The following is a 6,986-nucleotide window of genomic DNA, read 5'->3' as shown; positions in this document are numbered from 1 at the left end:
CACTCCAACTTGTTTATCATAATGAAGCTGTATCAGGATCTACTGACTTCACTCTGTGGGAAAGTGATTTCCTTTGGCAAGGTCCCTATCACTCAGAGGATTTTTAAAATGTGCTAGTCATGTGTGGGAAAATGTTCAGCCTAAGTATTTTTCTTTATCTAATCAGTTCTCAGGACAAAGTGCAGACTGCAGAGCATCAGTACAGAGAAGGAACTCACCCATAGGAGGAGAAATCCCCCACCTAAGTTGAGAGACCAGAGAAGGGTGGTATAGGGGAGCCAGTCATTTTCACGCAATGGACAGACAGTGCCCATCTCTCCACCCAGCTCCACTGCTGCTCTGACCGCAGCCCTTACCAGATGATTTTATGTCTGGACAAGGGTTGTTCCCAACCAAAGTGAGGATCAGAGGATGGCTTATCCCTCAATCTTACTTTTAAGACCTCACCACAAACCTAAGTTTCTAGAATAGTCCTCAGTGTCCCCCAACCTCACAAATATCAACAAAGTATCCCTGACTGAATAGCCCTTTAACCCTAAAAAAATAGTGATTTCTTCCCATGGGGAGAAAAATTTGACTTCAGATTTACCAAAGTACCATGTTGATTACAACATATTCATATTATTTAGCAGCCATGTTATAAAGGAAACAGAATTAAAATCATCACTTGTCACCAAAGGTAGAATTATGCTCATACCTTTGGTATGATTGATGATTCTAATCATGCTTGTTTCGTGGGGAAAACTCTGAAATAAAGAAGATATTTTGGTGCTCGCTTTGGCAGCACATATACTAAAAATTGGAACGATACAGAGAAGATTAGCATGGTCCCTGCGCAAGGATGACACGCAAATTCGTGAAGTATTCCATATTTTTTACATATGAATCAGTTCTAATGAGGTGGATGAAACTGGAGCCTATTACACAGAGTGAAGTAAGCCAGAAAGAAAAACACCAATACAGTATACTAACACATATATATGGAATTTAGAAAGATGGTAACAATAACCCTGTATACGAGACAGAAAAAGAGACACTGATGTATAGAACAGTCTTTTGGATTCTCTGGGAGAGGGAGAAGGAGAGGGTGGGATGACTTGGGAGAATGGCATTGAAACATGTATAATATCATATATGAAACGCCAGTCCAGGTTCGATGCACAATACTGGATGCTTGGGGCTGGTGCACTGGGACCACCCAGAGGGATGGTATGGGGAGGGAGGGGGGAGGAGGGTTCAGGATGGGGAACACATGTATACCTGTGGAGGATTCATTTTGATATATGGCAAAACCAATACAATATTGTAAAGTTAAAAAATAAAATTAAATTAAAAAAAAAAGAAGATATTTTGTGGAAAATGGTGGCTGACTTGTGATGACTTTTAAATAAGGTAAGGCAAGAAAGAAAGAGAGAAAAGTTAAATATGAATAAAATTCTTCAAGTTTTTTACTCTTTAAATAGGCAGTATTCTGTGGAGATTAGATAAATAATAGCTTCAGTAAAATCAACAAAGAAATGAGCAATATATCAAATGGAAGTTTCTTTACTTTTATAGAGAAATCACAAAACCTGCTCCATCAGATAACTGCCAAATTCCTCTTCAACTTTTCCCAAAGTTAATAACCTGCTAGATATTCCAAAACTGTAAACTATGGAACTATAGTGAATTTTCTGTCCTGTACATATTTGTTCCTTGGGCTCTTCCTCTCTAAAGCATGATTGTTTTGGTCATCTTACACACAGGTCAATGTTTTTTAACCCAAAGAGATAACTGGCTGCTTTTGCACAGATTTATTCAAGAATAAACATTAGCTGGCATTGCAATACTGCTCTTATAGTATATTATGCATACTACTACTTGCCAGAATAAAGTTTCAGTTATTACACATACATTTATAGATATACACATATGTGTGTCTATATACAGACAAGTAGAATTTTATATAGAGAGACTCTGTGTATATGAAAATGAGACCTTTATTTGCTTGTGAAATGTGCCAAAATATTAAAATTAGATAATTCAGCCAAGTTCTTCACAGTTTTGCCTGAAAATACCTTTTAAAATTCATGCAAAGTAGATTCACTTTCTTGAGAATCTCAAATGAATCCTGGGCCAATCACTGTTTCACAAATAATCTATTTGGCCCTTAAGAATGCAGGAAGAAGAGGAAGAAGAAGTGGGGCAGGGAGAGGAAGGAGTAAATGAACCACGGGGGGGGGGGGGGGGGGGAACAAGTAGAAACAAATCAGTGCAAATTTACAGTAAAAGGAAATTATGTCTTAACTATCAGAATTCTCCCCCTTGCTCAGAGAATTGGGGACCAGGTCTTTCTTATTCCCTAAAATTCACCTGATTTTCTAACACAATCCTTATTTGAAGGAACTGATGCACAGTCATTACTATATCATAAAAATGGGTCCAGCTGGATTAAATTCCCAAAATGTATTCATTCCCCAAATCACCTAACATTCTCCTTGAGAACTTCCCTTATCCTTGCTACTCATCTTTCCTCTCTAGACTTTCATCACCATCCTTCACCTGGTTTATGATGTATTTCACATCTTCAGTTCAGTCACTCAGTTGTGTCTGACTCTTTGTGAGCCTTACTAGATAAGAATTGTTTGTATATATGTTACTCCAACGGGACTAAGGGAACAAACCTACTTGTAAAATCTGGGTCATTTCAGCCTAAAAAGAAATATAACAGTGTCTGTCTCCTTGTAGAGCTAATTAAATGTGTATTGCATTAAGAAATCAGTATTGAAAAAAAAAAAAACTGGAACTGCAGCCAACATCTATGTCTTCAGGTGGTCTGATCCACTGATGTCACTCATTGCCATCAGCAACTGTGGTTCTGTGACACTGAAAGTGAGCCAAAGATTGGTCAGGATTCCAGTACAGACTAAAACATTTTAAGTATGGTTAGAACTGCCCTATTCTTTAATCACAACACCCTTCCTCATGTCAGTATCTTCATATATTAGATTTTGCCTGCCCCGAATGAATTACACCAGGAAAGAACACTGTCATCAGATCAGTCACTAGAATAAAAAACTACCATGCTACAAGAGCTGTAAATAGAGTGTATTCATCTATTTGATCATTCATTGCATTGATTTTCCTTCTGTTTGTTTCTTTGTTTATATTTGGAGTAATCAGGTGCACAGAATTGCATCAACCCTAACCTTCAGTTCATAACCTGCCATCATCCTTGTCACATACAAACCTATTTCATCTACCTTTATTGGTGGTTTTTACTAATGACACCTGAATTTCCTTAACCCCAACATTCAACCACAGAACTAAAGAATTTACAGTAACTCACTTCTAAGTATTCCCTCCCCATTTGTCCCTCCTGTCTTCCATGTGAGGAAATCACTATCCAGAATTTCTTATCCCCTTCCTTTCATTTAGTTCTATCTCATAGTTATGTATTCTATATAATATCTTCATTTTATCCATTCAGAAAGTATATCATTGTGAATGCTTTCATTCACAAGATAGCAAAGATTTTGTTTTTTTAGAGATGCTTATGAGCTCCAGTTGGTGTACACAGGACACACAGGCAGGGTTCAGCAATTTCCAGCTGGAGGTTTGAGCCTGGGGAAGATGAAACCACTCAGGACTTTGGCTGGTCCCCTTGTCCCTAAGCCACAGCCTCAGCCTTGTACCCAGGGGCATGGCAGGAGCCAGCATTCTCTGCCAGAGGGTGCACTTCCCTCTACATCACTGGCTGGCCCTCTCTGGTGGATGGTGAATGAGGGCTAACCAAGCTCATATTTGCCATTCAAATGGCCAGTCTATAGTACCAGTCCCAAACTCAGTCAATATAGCTTCCCGCCCATTCCCTTCTTTATATTACTGTTCCAAAGACGTCTCCATAAGTGCTAGGCATTTACTCTTACAGTGTAAAAAGATAATGGCTCATCACCAACAAAAAGCAAAAGTGTTCTGTCAGGGGAGTGTGCAATTTCCTCGGTCCTGTCTCATCACAACAAAAATTTGAAGCTACGGACTGGTGTTAAAGCCCTCGGACAGACCATGTCACAGCTCTCAGACAGATCAGTGTTACAGCTCTGTGTTGCAGCTCGGTTTTATTTAGAAAATAAAGGAAAATACATCCTCGAGGCATGAGGGCATGAAGACCTAAAAGACCCAAAGAGAAGAGAGAGAGAAAGCGTGAGAGAGAGACCCCTGGCCCTTTGGCTCCTCTTTTTATATGTTTTTCTTTTCCTCCGCCTGGGCCGGCCCTCTGTAAACTGGGCTAGCCGGCCCTCTGTAAACTGGGCCAGCCGGCCCTGAGTGCTGTTTGTTCTACCTGAGGTCCTCGCGCCAGGCCTCGGACCTCCCTTTGTTCTATTTTCCTGGGCTTTTCCCTTCTTTGTCTTTTAGCCACCGCCATTCTGGACTCCTTTTTCCTATTCTAACTACCAAACAACGATACAAATGAACGCTGGAAAAAGGACGAATCCACCACGGAGCCGTCAGTGATGGCACGCCGCTCTTCAGCCTGTTCCTTCTCTTCTTGGATGCTATCAGCTCAGTACCTTCAAAGCTCAAGTCCCTGTCCTGTCCTTCCCTTCCCCCTGTCAATGGTTCTACTTGGGTAAATGGTCCCTGGGAGTTGTAGGCAGAAGCTAGAGATGATTGGGATCCAAAAGATATAAAAAAATACTGTTCTCTTCTGTATCTGTATCTCACTTTAGAATGTTTCGGTGTCTTTCATAGACAGTACATTATTGAAATTTCTTTGTGGAATGTGGGTTAGGCATTTTATAGAAGACAAAACTGAAACTCAAAACAATCAAGAAACTTGGCCAAGGTCACCTGCTGTTGAGAATAGGCAGGACCTAGACTTTCTGATTCCTATTGAAATGCTTTTCCTTTTACCCTCTTCTGTACCTTCTCCAGGTCCATACCCACAAACAAGTGAGGTCATCAACCTACAGTCTTTTTGTGGGGGATTGAAATCGTGCCTTCCTTATTCAGCTATTTTTCTCATAACATTTGCAAGAGAAATGCAATGAGACAGAGCAATCTTGGAAACACTCTCCTGGTGTATTTGTAATTTCAATCCCTTGCTCTACTTTGCATCACATGTTACATAAAGGCATCTTAAAGACAGGCTGCTAAATGTATTTTTAAACGGCTCTGTTGTCACTCTCTTGAAAAGAGGACACTTCTTTCTATTGTTCTTGATTATGTCTGTCCTCCCATTGTCACCTTTATTGATTGAAAGCCCTTCCTCAAAGATGCTAACAAACAGTCCTTCAGGACAGCAGTATAAAGCCATCTATGCCTCTAGAACCAAAGGAAATCAAGTTTACTCTGTTCGTCCGGCCCTGTGGGGGTTAATACATGCCCTTCATTCTTCTTATCACAGCGAGGAAGGCTCCCGGTGATTCCTCATGCACATAAACAAAACCACTTTCTCAGCTTCACCTCCGCCCTGATCCCTCTCCCCGCCACTGCCATTTTTCGGTTCATAGAGTCTTCCACCAAGAATGGCTCTCCTTAATTATGCTCCATAATTCATAACTAATCACCGGCATTGTACAAAGGAATGAAGTAGATTCATTTGAAAACATGGGGTCTTATGACCCATTATATTTCTGTACCTTGAACACTGTCTGCAACCTGATGGATTTCATTGGGGTTTCCATTTTTAATACTATCACTGCATGTACAGGAATTACAAAAATCTGCTGTGACATGCAGCCTTGTTTGGCAATAGCTAAGGAAAGGTTGCTCACAACCCACTCATGGCTACCTCCATCAAGAGCATCACCTGGGTCCTCTGGCATCCAGCTCCATGTTCTTCTGGCCTCCACAGGTTGTGGAAGCCCCCACAAGGCACCTGCAATCCCCAAGCCTCTATGAAATTGTTTTGGATTCCCCAGAGCTCACCAGGCTCATGTGGGCCTGAGTAAAGGGGGCAGGGGGTATGCCAAACAGCCGGTTTTTATTCTGGCATTTGCCAGAAGGGAAATTGCTAAAATGTTTTAGGGCCCCCTTAGGAGAATAAAAATATCACACTGCCTTTAGCTTTTATCCCTCAGTTAAAATCAATGTTTTCTAAAAGAGAGAAGCTTTTAATACCCTTACAAGAGTCTCTCTTCAGATCCAGCATCTACTAATTAAGCACATACTTTTGGCAAGAGTTTTAAATAACTCCATTCTCATAACAATCAGCTATTAATCATCTTCACATCGCATTTGTGGAAACTGGGGCTGGGGGACTGATGGTCTATGGAGGTCACACAGCCTACCTGGAACTCTGTTCTAAGTCACACCCCGTGTCACTGCCATCCTTCAATCCTGTGTCTGCAGCGGGAGATGAGGATAAAATGAAATACGCCGAGGCTGAGTCCTGTGCGGAGGCATGCAACCCACTAACTCATTCTTTCAACAAATATTTATTGAGACTCTACTATGCACTAGGCACTATTTTAGGTGTCAAAGATATAATGGGGCTCAAAAGAGACAAAACCCCTTGCTCTTGAGGAATTTATGTCCATTTGGTCACTGTCAACAAGCAAGATGCAAAAAAGCAAAATATATAGCATATTAGGGAGCATTAAGTACTGAGGAGAAAACATAAAATATCAAATACAGAGGAGAGATATGAAATGTCATGAGTTGGGAGGAAGGGAGATTTGGGGAAGAATAGACAGGGTAACCACTGAGGAGGTGGCTTCTTCAATATTTTTGGCATTTCACTTGCATCCAAAGCTCTTTCGGGTTGTTTTAGGGAATCCCATAATTTCATTTCTAGGAAACACAGTGTAAGAACTTATTTCCTTGTCTGTAAGAACACATTGTAAAGTAGTAAGACTATTATCAATTTGATAATATTAATCAACTGTCTATTATTTGCAAACCAATTTCGCCTTGGCTGGTGACTTGATGATGCATCTACAGGCCAAAAGCTGTGGTTGTGGTTCAGACAGTCCTTGGCTATTGCACAGAAGGTGGAGTGAACA

At 40.7% G+C, this 6,986-nt stretch overlaps 1 non-coding gene across 1 annotated transcript; it reads left to right on the top strand.

The window, feature by feature from the left end:
• Positions 1-768: 768 nt before the first annotated feature.
• Positions 769-876, top strand: LOC112449644 (U6 spliceosomal RNA). The gene has a single exon (XR_003038242.1). It is a non-coding gene; the product is annotated as a U6 spliceosomal RNA (small nuclear RNA).
• Positions 877-6,986: the final 6,110 nt, after the last annotated feature.

This window comes from Bos taurus, chromosome 14 (genome assembly GCF_002263795.3).
Source record: "Bos taurus isolate L1 Dominette 01449 registration number 42190680 breed Hereford chromosome 14, ARS-UCD2.0, whole genome shotgun sequence".
Taxonomy (NCBI): domain Eukaryota; kingdom Metazoa; phylum Chordata; class Mammalia; order Artiodactyla; family Bovidae; genus Bos; species Bos taurus.
The sequence above is the reverse complement of the archived record's forward strand: the minus strand, read 5'-3'. Positions and strand labels throughout refer to the sequence as shown.